The sequence below is a fragment of the Empidonax traillii genome, unplaced genomic scaffold (genome assembly GCF_003031625.1).
Source record: "Empidonax traillii isolate 1590-97213 ecotype Southwest subspecies unplaced genomic scaffold, ASM303162v1 scaffold64:size1360303, whole genome shotgun sequence".
Lineage (NCBI taxonomy): Eukaryota > Metazoa > Chordata > Aves > Passeriformes > Tyrannidae > Empidonax > Empidonax traillii.
Genome location: NW_020955257.1, coordinates 145,148 through 157,305, shown reverse-complemented (window position 1 = coordinate 157,305; position 12,158 = coordinate 145,148). Strand labels below are relative to the sequence as shown.

The 12,158-nt window shown below is 38.6% G+C and overlaps 1 protein-coding gene and 1 long non-coding RNA gene across 9 annotated transcripts in view; one reads left to right on the top strand and one right to left on the bottom strand.

The window, feature by feature from the left end:
* Positions 1–12,158, bottom strand: part of CREB5 (cAMP responsive element binding protein 5) — a 259,092-nt gene that overhangs the window by 159,009 nt on the left and 87,925 nt on the right. The gene's annotated exons all lie outside the window — the stretch shown is intronic.
* On the top strand, positions 5,245–11,627 carry LOC114055676. 2 transcript variants are annotated; one of them, XR_003570798.1, is made up of 3 exons: positions 5,245–5,461; positions 11,190–11,257; positions 11,417–11,627. It is a non-coding gene; the product is annotated as an uncharacterized LOC114055676 (long non-coding RNA). The 2 variants fall into 2 exon arrangements; XR_003570799.1 differs by having other exon boundaries at positions 11,414–11,627.

Genomic DNA, 12,158 nt, shown 5'->3' with positions numbered 1-12,158 from the left:
TGATTCTTTTCCATTATTTGCTGATGAGGTGCAAGTACTTGGCTGTGCAGAGAGAGAAGGTTTAAGGGGACCCAGAATCTGGGAATACACTGCTTTTAAATGGCTAAAGCTGATCTTTAGAGATAGTGTTCCTGCCCACTTCATTGTTTAATACTTCAATGCATCCATACTTTATGTAATTTCAATTTTAATGCCAGCAAAACTTGATTACAGAATCCCTAAAAGTGAATTTGCAGAAGAGGACAGTGCAGTCTCCCTTTTTCAGCAGCATTGACAAAAGCAGGGGAGGGAGGACCTGGCAACCAGAAGGCTAGAGCCTGGCATGTCAAATAGGTACTAAAGAAGGTTATCATACTGGTATAAACGCTGCACAGAATGGTACCTGTCCAACTCAGGACATCTTTGAAAGGGTGCCTGCTACAAGGGGATTAGGACAGTAGAGTGCTTGGTCCTGTTCCCAGGAGCAGCAGCCGAGCACACCACATTCAACACCAGAAGTTGTGAAGGGCACAGAATTAAAGCTTGTAACCCAAAGGGAATGTGTTCTTTCCTAGAGGGACACCGTTAAAATAGAAGGGGTGGCTGCAAACACACTCTGACAGCCAGTACATCTGAAAGGTCAGATTAGATTGAGCACTTAGTCTTTATCCATTAGCAGAAGCTAGTAAATCAGAGACTAGCAATGGCCAAGAAATAGCTGTGTCTTTGTAACTTAACCATGTCTTAAACCAGATTGAAAGGGCTCCAGGAAATCTGAGGGCTCTAGATAATACTCTAGATAATGTGAGAGCTGCTTCTCCATGACCTGTTTGATAACCTTCCACACATGAGGATGTTTACAGGCTGGGTGGCAACTAAGATGTTTAGCTGTGCTGAGATGACAACTTTATGAGGTAAGAAAAATAGCACAGTGTTTTATTGTTGTTGTCATCGGATGTGGGTGCAGCTTTGAAAGGTTGCTGTAGCAGTTCTGTCAATAGGACTTTTTGGAAATAATGATTTTTCTGGTTAGGCCCCAGGCTGCATTAATTGTTTGGAGGGTGTAATTCTTCATCTGCTGTTAATAGCTTGCTAGAAAAAAACAAGACATGAAGTGTTCTTGGAACAATCTGTTCTAAAAGCCTAGGAGCACGCCAGGTGGAACTTATTTTAGAAAGGTTTTTGCTTTGAAGGGCTGCTGAACAGTCCAGTGTTTGTGTTTGGTGTGTTCCTGCTCAAAGAAGCTGGATATTTTCAGGGTATGGCATAATGGGCTTCTCTCCTACTCTTCTAGCTTGCTATTCTCATACCCTAATGAGAAGCTCACATTTGTTGGCATGAGAGCACATGCAGCGCTTTTGCTATAGTCTCTAATCACCTTTCCAGTTGTCCTGTTCATTAGAGGCAATGGAGGTACTCCTGGAATTGAGCAGGTTCTTCCCATTGGGAGGAAGCAAAAGGAGTTCCCTTGAATGCACAGGGAAACTTAATTCTCTTACTTTCTAAAGTGCTTTGTTTCATTTAAATAGTCTGCAAGGATACGCCTCCAAGCTTTTATCTGTTATATGTCCAACTCATCCCATGGAAGAAGAGGGGTTAAGGAAGTGTATTCCTTTCACTTACTTCTTATTTACATGCAGTATTCACACTGGTAGTGCTTCATAACTTTCATGAATGGAAAGGAATTAGGATGGAAAACTTCCTCAGAGTCTGTCTTTCACTGAGACAGTTTGCACAGCCCAGTCCATGGAAAACGAGGAAAACACACACGAAAAAGATGATGAATGAATGGATACCTTCTAAAAAGATAGAAGAAAGCATGTAATAGGGACATGGAAGACAAGAGAGAGGATTGCAGGCCTGTACTTCTCTTGACATAAAACTCTTTTTTTGAGTATTTTGCAAATAATGAGGTCTGGTTTAGAGTCTTTGAGGGCTACTATAATAGAATTAATTAATTAGAATGAGAAAAGAAGAAATAACCAAAGCATAATACTTTTTCAAAAGCAAAATCGATTTTTATAAGATTTGTGAATGTCTGATTCAATAGGAATTTTTTTCCACAAAATTAATGAAAAAATTCAAATTTTAATTGAAAAACAAAAAGGAGAAAGAAATCAAAAACCTTCCTACACTTGAATATGTTGAACACCTTTGAAGCAGAACTTAATGTTTATTAGTTCTTTCTTAATTTTGAAAAGCTAAATAAAATTACTTTTAGTTATATTTTTTGTGTGAATTAGCATTCTGTTGCTTTTACTAAAGATGTCTGATAATTAAATTTCATTTCAATTTATTTTTAGCAAATCATAGAATAATTTAGGCTCAAAGGGATCTTTAAAGATCATCCAGTCCAGCACCTCTGCCATAGGAGGGGACTATATTAACATGATGTCTGGAGAAAGTCTAATATAAGCATTCCCATTTTTCTCACTCTGTTTAAAAAATCTTCAGCAGTTTGTTTTAGCTTCCAGGAAATTATTAGCAAATTATTTTAGAAGATTACATAACTCTATAATTCTTCTCTATTTCTGTGGCAAGGAACTGTACCTTGAGAAAAATTTCTGATGTTTAATTACATCAAATGCTCAAGACATTGCATCAGAGGAACCTATTTACCTTCTGCGCCTACAATAGCTGCATTCTTTTCAATATTTCTGTAAGGTGAGGGAGTATTTCTTTTCATATTTTACAGTTGGTGAACCGATTCTCAGAGAGGCCAAGGAATTTGCCAAAGTTCATAAAGACATCAGTGGTGAACAAGAAACAAAAGTGAACACTCCTAGGACAAGACTAGCACTCTAACAATGTCTGGCATTGCTCTCTTTCCAACATCCACTTGATTTTATCTATTCTTTCATGAAATTTCTGTTGATCTTACAGTCAGAACTTAAAATGTTTTCCTCATTTACAGTGTCTGCTCTCTAAAAAACTTGACAAAGTCTTCTGGTTTTCTTCATCTTTGAGCAATAGGACAGTGTTAGAAGTAGCAACCATTTAACCTTCCCAGGATATATCCCTCTTTTTCTAGTTCCATGCAAACATCTCGAACTACTCTGCCAAACCCCATATGTAGCAAAAGTGAGAGAAAGCAGGGAGTGTGTTCCTTTCTACTCCACCAGTTTTGGTCCACACATAGTAGAACAGTCTCTGTGCATTGGTGGTGATGCAGATTTTCTTCCCATCCCACCACTTCTGTGAATTAACAATGGTAGTCCCAGTTTCCTGCACTAACACTTTGAAACACCTTGCATTTCATGCACAGTATATCACCCAGTGCTTGGGAATGGTGATACAAGGAAGATTCCTTCACAGAAAGCAAGTAATCTACTATATTTTTAACTAAGATTTAAAAGAAGAAAAAAATCCACATAGGTCTTTCCTCTCTATTTGTCTGCTTCTGAGTAGTAAGCATCAGAGCAGATCTTCAAGGTGCTCACCCCAGGGAGAGGAGAACAGCTTCTGAATTTCTGCCTGTGGCCCATGGAAAGGACAGCAGCCACAAAAGAGTGTGGGTGATACACAACCTCAACTTTCAATCACACCAAACTGGGAGCCCCATGCCTGAATGACCTTTCTGCCATATCAGCCCCAAAAGCTTACGGGAAAAAGCGGGACAAAGACAGTAGAGCAGCCCGCTCTACACAAGGAACAGCGAGGAAAGCTGTTGTGCACTGGCACCTCGGGACAGCCGTTGAGGGAAAGCAGTTGTATCCACTCAGGATAGCAGTCATGCTCCAGAGCAAGGAGGATGGGCTTGGCTGCTGAGAGCCAGGTGGCTCTGTGCCAGAAAGCAGAATGGTACGAGCTTTGTATTTCAGTGTCTTGGAGTCACCAAGAAAGGGTTGGGGTCCTAGTAAGTTCTTTCCTTGGGAGAGAATGTAACACATAGGCAAGAGCTGTGGACCTAAGCTTTTTCTCCAGTGCTGGGAAGATCTCTGAGAGTCCTAAAACATCGTTGTTAACAGACCAAAAATTACTGATCCAACTCAACGATTCTGGTGCTAGGCAAGCCAGTCACCTTGTTCCCTTTGTGTGTAAACCACATCACTTTCCTGAAGTTAGATATAGAACATAGGCACATTTGGCACTGTCCACCTCCAGCCAAGTCTTCTGGAGTCTTCAGGACTTTGATTCAGACTCTTCATTAGGCAAATAGGAAAACTGAACACATAGCGCTCTGCACCAGCTGAATCTTTATTTGCTTCACACATAAAGCCTATCTAATGTCAGCAAGCAAGGAGTGTTTGCGAATGAAAAGCTGCCCACACATCTGTTGAAGACAGGGGACTGCAAAATTTTCTTATCCTCTCATGCTCTTATTGTGGCAAGTATTTTAAATGTCAGCTCCTCAGGATTATCTCAGAGCTGTATGACCAATTCCCAAACTATGTGCATCACTGGGAATATTAGTGGTTCCACAGCACATCCAAATTCACCCTGAAACACTGCAAATAAAAGACTGTGGGTTTAGGATTGCTTTTTAAACCAAACATTTATTTTAAAAGATAAGAGAATGGCTATTGTCAAGCTAAAAGCTGAAGACAAAATTACTATATATATGGTAGTTTTTAAATGTATCAGTCATTTATATTTCTTTATGAGGAAAAAAAATTGGCTGTAGTTGCAATCAGTCTTAATTCATTCTTTATTGCTGCTCTGGTTCTGTGTTATTTGAGCTGGTTTAACTGTTAAAAGCGTTTCAAATGTTCACATGGTCTGCATTACATTACAGAATAAAAGTAAGTACAGCTCACCAAATGTAACTTTCTGAAATGTAAACCACATGAATTTGATTTCTTTGTGGTACAACTTTAATTGGGTTCAGAGGTCTTTTGGTCTTACCTGTCTATCTGCTCTCTGATGGCCTGACCTGATAAAGCTAATACAAAGAATCTGCGAATGTGATCGAAACTGATTACCCTCAGTTACAGTACATGGCTTTATTCTTGACAGTAACAGCCCTTTAGCCTGGTTCATTTTGAGGCTGCAAGTTTAAACCCTGGAGCCACCACTGAACTGGGAGTAGAAAAGTCACAACTTATGTTGAAAGGTTGTTGCCCTTGCAACTCTGCAAAATGAGAGAACGGGAGGGAACAAGAGCACCTAAGTGCCACTATAAGTGATCCTGTCTCCTAGAAAACCTGCATGAGCATGCATACAAATGTATGACTCGCACTGCCACAAATGTCACAGCAGAGAATGCATCCAACACACCATGTAACAGAGAAGCTAAATAGAAATTCCAGCAAAGTCTGAAATCTTCAGACTCTGATCTTTAGCTGATTTCAGATTGTTGATATTTTCCTTTTTTTCCTATGCTGCATGGCCTTGATGACTCATCACTCACTCATCAATCCTCCTCTCTGTTGCACCGTGTTGTGCCATATGCCTCGCTCGAATGAAACATCAGTACTGCTGCTTCCCACCCAGAAAAGCCCATCAGTAACTAAGCATCAGCATGGAAGGCACTGTACAATAGGTACACTCACATCAGAGCCTGTGACCCAAATTGTAACATAGACCTTTATCAGCTTGTGGGAGCGGAGCAGAATTAAGCAGACAGCTCAGGAGAAATGTAGGTAGAAGAGGAGCAGTGTGCTGAAATACTAAATGTCCCTTTGCCTAGATAGATAGTTTTCTTGATTTTGTAATGCACAGCCTTGACTTTGAAAAAGTAACATGAAAAGGATTCACAGTGCCCATAGCTCTTGGAAGAAGACACCATAGAAAGGAACACTCAGCAGACTCAGTAATAAAATCACATAACCCAATATTGAACATTACTCAACTGAAACTTCCACTGTAATTCATAAGTTTTATTTGAGTAAGTAAATCAGTAATAAGTAAAAACATTAGAAGTCATCTAGTTCTGGTAAATTACATTCTATTTTCCCTACTGGAACACACACACACACAGGCACACACACAAACCCTTTCAAAGCCAATGTAGCAAAATTTTTTAGGCTAATATTTTGCATCCCATTCCCCAAAGCTGTTGTTTTTGTCATTTTTTTCTACAGTTCTATTACTGAGCATTGTTCTGTACCAGTAGAACTGTCCTCCCAAGTAATTTCCACTGGTGAATATATTAGCAATAAAAAATGAGGTCCCTTAATTATTTCCAGTTTTTTCCAATAAGCAGTTTTGGACAGAGAGCTAAGAACTGTACTGCCACCATGCAAATGACAAGGCAGGGCCTGTAAACACGGCAGGGGCGTCTCTATTTTCCTGTTTGTCTAATGGGCAAGGAGGAGGAGTAAGAAGGAAATGTATACCTCAGTGGCAGTGTTTTATTGTAACAAAGAATAGGTTTTTTGTCTTGGAGTCATTTAAACCCTCTTCAAGGACACAGCTTACAGCTTCCCAGCTTGGTCATAAGGAAAATTGAACATTTCCAAGGATGCTTCTTCCAAAACAAAAATTGATTTTTTTTTTCCCCTTGAGGCTTGAAATGTGGTTTTGCGCTTTTGTTCTCAACCCCTGTTTTCTTTTATATATGGGGTTTTTCTTCCCTCTGCATTTATGGGTTCTGCTTGAGTCCAATATTGTTTCTAGCATTTGCTTTACAAGAGTTAGGGCCCCACAACCCTTGATGCTGCATTAACATGCAACAAAAAGCTCCATGCTACTAGGCTGTGTACAGAAAAAGACCAGACTGGAAGGGACCCCAGCTTTCCCCACAGAGAAATATAGTTTAACTTGATGGATTCTGGAATGAACTTTGCCTATTATGTTTTATATAGATTTTGAATAAATCCTCTGAGTCACAAATTTCTTATTGGAACAATAGAACTGTATAGAGGCCAAGGGAAAATTTGGAAGCAAGTGTGGATTTCATTCCCTGTCATGGAGCCCAGAATCCATATCTTTCTCCACATCCATTTAGTATGGCACAAAGGGAACTCACTGAGTGCTTTCTTCCAACTTGCTTTGCTACTTCACAGTAGAAATACTATTCTGCTTCCTATTTTACTTCCCTATAGATCAGAAACAATTCAACAAAGCTTTAGGTCTCTTTCCTCTGTGGGCCTGGAGCAAACTGCAGAGAAAGAAATTAAAGTAGACTAAAAAGGAAATTAATTGGAAGGAGGTAACATTTTCATGCAACTCTTGCATTTGGTGCCTGTATTAACAGGCTCTGATTATATAATCTACTGACTACATATCTTCAGTCTGGACTTAGTTTACTACCTGTGCCACGTAACCTCAGACAAACAAAACTACTTGAAACAAGTACAAATTGAGAGGAATAACATGAAATCTGTTCAAATTTGATCTCCTTTGATTATCAACTACAGTTCATGTCTTCAAATGTTGTAGCTGTATTTCAATCAGAATCAGTCATCCAAAACAGCCTGTTGAGTTGAAGACTTTTTGTTTGAATATTTAAAAACTACTGCTGCCTTTTGCCCACTTCCATTATGTTCATTTACATCTGCTGCACAAAAAAGCTACATCAACAACTCACATCAATAATGAAGTCCAGCATATCCAAAGAGAGGTTCCTTCACACACATTAAGTCAGCATTCCTCTCACCAGGGACAGTTTCCAATAACAGCTCAAAAACACTTGCTGAGAACACAAGCTTTAGCCATGAGTACGTCAGGAAAGCTTTCTCCATGCAGCTCTGCCCTGATGCTCCAGGAGAGCATCACTATTCAGATATGTATATCTCTTACACATCCTCCTGTGCAATACCTGGGACAACCCTACTGCATGTTCCAGGCCAGAGACGTATCGCATAAGAAACCATGACAGAAAAGGAAGCCAGATATTCAACTGTAGCTAGCACTTGCTTCCAAACTTCTTAAAGGGTCAGAGGGCATCACTTCTCAGCTGAACTGTAGTAGCTGATCACTCTCTGGACATCTGAGGCAATAGTCTGTCTGAGATATGACAAGCAACATCCACCATACAAGGACTAATACGTTGTCTAAATGTCCAGCTACAAGTGTGAAAGGGGATGCTCATAGCAGTGTGAGCTGCAAGGCCAATCACCTGAGATTTAACCAACCTGGAAACTCAATTCATTTCTCTAAGAAACTTCTCATTATGTATATCTATTTGTATTATTTTTAGGTGATCTTACTATCAAAGGTGCAATCACCCTGTCTTTGCCTGGGCAATCACAGACATTTCTATAACAGGGCGGGAAGGGGGGGAAAGAAAAACCAAAGAAGTTGAAAGTCATTCAAGCCCTAAATAAAAACACTTAATGCTGGGAATGCTGAGAAGAACAGCATAGCTCTAAACAAACACCGAATGGTTTTCAAGAAAAATTGTGAATTTCTCAGTGTATACAATGATACCAAAGATGTCCGGTTGGATTTGAACCCACGTCAGAGATCTTTAGGGACTATTAGATGGATGTAATAACTCTCAAAACCACCATGAACTGAAAAAATGGTTCAGAACAACTGCTCTGCTAAGAGGTTAGAATCAGCATATCTGATTTCTAACCAGGTCTAGAAAATTCTCAATTGCTTGAAGAAGACTTACGAATATCAAAAGGAGCACCTGAAGTATTTCTTTGTAGGATCATTTGATGCTAACCAATTTTTTTTTTTTTTTATCTCACCAAAAAAAGAGCAAGAGACTGGGGGACAGAACAGTATAAAGACACAAGCAAGACAGGTTAGAAAAGGAACAATAAGCACAACTTTTTCTTGTATCACACATGTATGTGTATACACACTGCATTTCAATCTGTAGCGTTAAAGAAGAAGCAAGAAAATTACTTTGAGCCCTCACGTTTACAGCAATAGTGAGCCTGGATCCTATAGTTAGAGAACAAGATAAAAGTAACATAATATTCAGAATTGCCCAGGAAGTACATTCAATTCTCTTAATACCATCAAATAAGCTAGGGATTTGGATTTCACTCATTTTGAGAAGTGTTCACTGCAAACATTTTATTACCTCAACAAGTTTTATGGACCCTATCAGAACAGCTGCGATTCACTTCACTTGCAGCAGAGGAAGCTGGTAATAGCTCAAAGATTGCCCCTTTCATTTCATAAACCAATTAGGACCTGGATCCTATGACTGGAGTAACACAACCCCTTCTTTTACTGGCAAAATTCCACTTCATTTATGTGAGTTCAGAATAAACGGCTCTGTTGGCAGAATACAGATGCTCATAGCAGCAAATGTTTCTAAAACACACTCTCTAATTTGTTCCCTCTTCCAAGGAACACTCTTCCTGCGCTCTCAGTCTACCTGCAGGTTCTGTCTAGCCATCAGTTCCTTGTTCAACTCAGCAATTTCTTGTTGAACAACGCTGAGAGAATTTAAACTTTTGATTTACCATGTGGAACTTTGTTAAAAGGTTTCTAAAATGACAGATTTATTTAAATTATTTTTTCCTTCTAAATCAAGATTCATTTCATTTTTTTAAAAGAACTAATTTTCATGATGTTGTCGTCTTAGATTTATCTATGCCCTTGATTTAAATTGTTGGTATTTGAGTTTTTTGGGGGGGCTGCTTTTGTTCTCAAATATGTATTTGGCCTGTCCATAAGTATAAACAGAACTATATATCTGCCCTAAATGGGACTATACTGTACCATTGATTTTGAAACTCAACTTATAAGTTGATAAGGAGGCCTACTTTTACAGGTGGTAAATAGGATTCATATACTTTAGCAGTAGTCTACAATTTTCCTCAGGCATTTTTCTCTGAACCATGGTGATTGGTTTTCAGCCAGGTACCAGCTTAAAAAAATACAAAAACAACAACAACAAACAAAAAACCTATGAAAATGAAACAACAAACAAACAGAAAACCCAACCATTCAAAAATACCACTGGAAAGACAAACCATGTAAAGTCAATTTGTTGTCTCTTCAGTACATCAGTGCCAATTCCCTTATTGAAACATAACTTCTCATTGGGCAACTAAAGTTTTATTAGAGTTATTTGCACATAAAGGTCTTCCCTGTTCACTCACTCATTATAGCAATTGTGCCACACCCAGCAAACCTTGAAGCCCTTCTCTGAATTGCTATGGTGTAAGGCAGTACCCCAAAGCTTGCTTTTTCTCTGGAACCTATGAATTATGCTCTTAAATGGAAAGAAATCAAAAAAAAAAAAAAAAAAAAAAAAAAAAAAAAAAAAAAAAAAAAAAAAAAAAAAAAAAAAAAAAAAAAAAAAAAAAAAAAAAAAAAAAAAAAAAAAAAAAAAAAAAAAAAAAAAAAAAAAAAAAAAAAAAAAAAAAAAACCACCACCAAACTTACAACAAACCAAATCTATATTGTTTGAGTTAGAGTTTTACTATGGCTTAGTTACCTGTCAAACAGGCTGACACTTGGATAAAACACATACTGGAATCATGCATCAGGGCATGTTAAGTGCAAACCCATGATGAAGAACAGAGCAGCTATGTGATTTGGTTGTGCAGAGAGAGCTCTAATGAGCTTTTTCTGGTCTAGGAAAGCTTGATCTGTCATATCAAACCCACTGCAACTCCGAGATCCTCTTCTATCCAAAAATGATTTTACATCTGTTTTAGTTCAAAGAGTCATATAAGTCAGAAGCTCTGCCTATAAATTTTGATTACACCTTTAAAGATTTATACAGTGTGTATTATATATATATATATACATGGGAGTTATGTAAGAGATACCAACCAGTAAAATTAAGGAATAAACGCTAGATTCTTCAGTTTCTGTATATCACACATTTAACTCCTATTTATGGCTTTCTCTAATGTGAGTGCCAACCAACGCCTATGAAAGTTCAGTATTTCTGTTCAGATACAGTGATGGATGCAGCACACTATTCTGACATTTCTTTCCTATAGTTCTTGGGTGGGACAAGCTTTTCAGGACAGAAAGATCATGATCCATTTCTTAGAAACAATTTGCATGAGAATTGGCTTGAATGTGGTTTTGCTGCCTATTTCAAACAACCATCAGGGGAGGGAGAGGGCTGGTTTCCCTTTGCAATGAAATACAACAATCCTAATGAGAGTCAGTGGCCAGTAGATCACACAATATCCCTGATACTTTTTTTTTGTATGTGTGTGTTCTTACTGTGAGAAAGCAACATTTCTAACAAGCTTAGGAATTCTGTCAAGTAGAAAGTATGAAGTGTAAAATACTATGTTCATTAATAAATTTACCCAACATGTATAACAAGCACATAAATTTCAGGTAACCGTTGACTTAAGTCAGATAAGAAACACACTAAGCTCTCTCCATTCCAGGTTGACAGGCTATTTATTACCTAGCTAATGATCCTACTTTCAGACCCCTGAAAATCACCTTGATATAGGTCAGTACTTTCCAGCCCCAAACTAGACCTTACAGTAAGAAAGAGTTTTTGGAAGGCATGTGAGTATACGGCTCAGGATAGAAGAGAGATGTTGTGAACAATCACCCCTTTGTGCTGTGCCTGACACACAGTTTGCTCTTTTTCTTCCTGACTCAGCAGTGTCAGGAGAGATTGAGTCAGCAGCTCCTGAGCATGCCGATGCGAAAAACAGAGGAGGCTGGGGAGCAGACAGAGCTTCTAAACATCACAAACAGTAGCATAGTTCGATCTGCAGATCAATGTGTGGACCTGGGAAGCAGCTTGCTAAAAGGGATAAACAACTTGAAAAGATCCATCTCATTTTCTCTCTCATCATGCTCTCTATTAAATGTAAGCTATGAGACAACTTGTTTCTGAGAAAGACTCTCCTGTAATAATTTCCCATGTAATTCGCTTGAGCTTCCCAGAGACTCGTGGCTGTGCACAAGTGGCTTGATGGGATTCATGTTAAGGTTTGCCAAGGTAGTAGGAAGGGCTACAGAAAACGTATCTTAGCATAAACAGAAGAAAAAGAAGCAGGAACATTAAACAGTGATTAAAGCTCAACTTTGAGTACAAAGACAGAAAAAATTAAAATTTTGACAAAACAACACTCTCTCAATGAGACTGTCGACAAAATGATGCTCTCTCTTCCCACCACTCCCTTTTCCTCCCTTTCCAGTGACCTAATTGATGTTCTTATATCCTGTGCAACCAAGACTATGGAATGGACTTGATCGAGTGACTGAATGGTCATTTGATACTTCATCTCTCACTGCACGTCTTCTCAACTCACAGCAAACATACTGTGGTGCTTCAGTTCAAGTACATAAGTTGGAATGGAGGTTTTTATCCCAGATTTCCAGGAAAACGATCTAGTCCT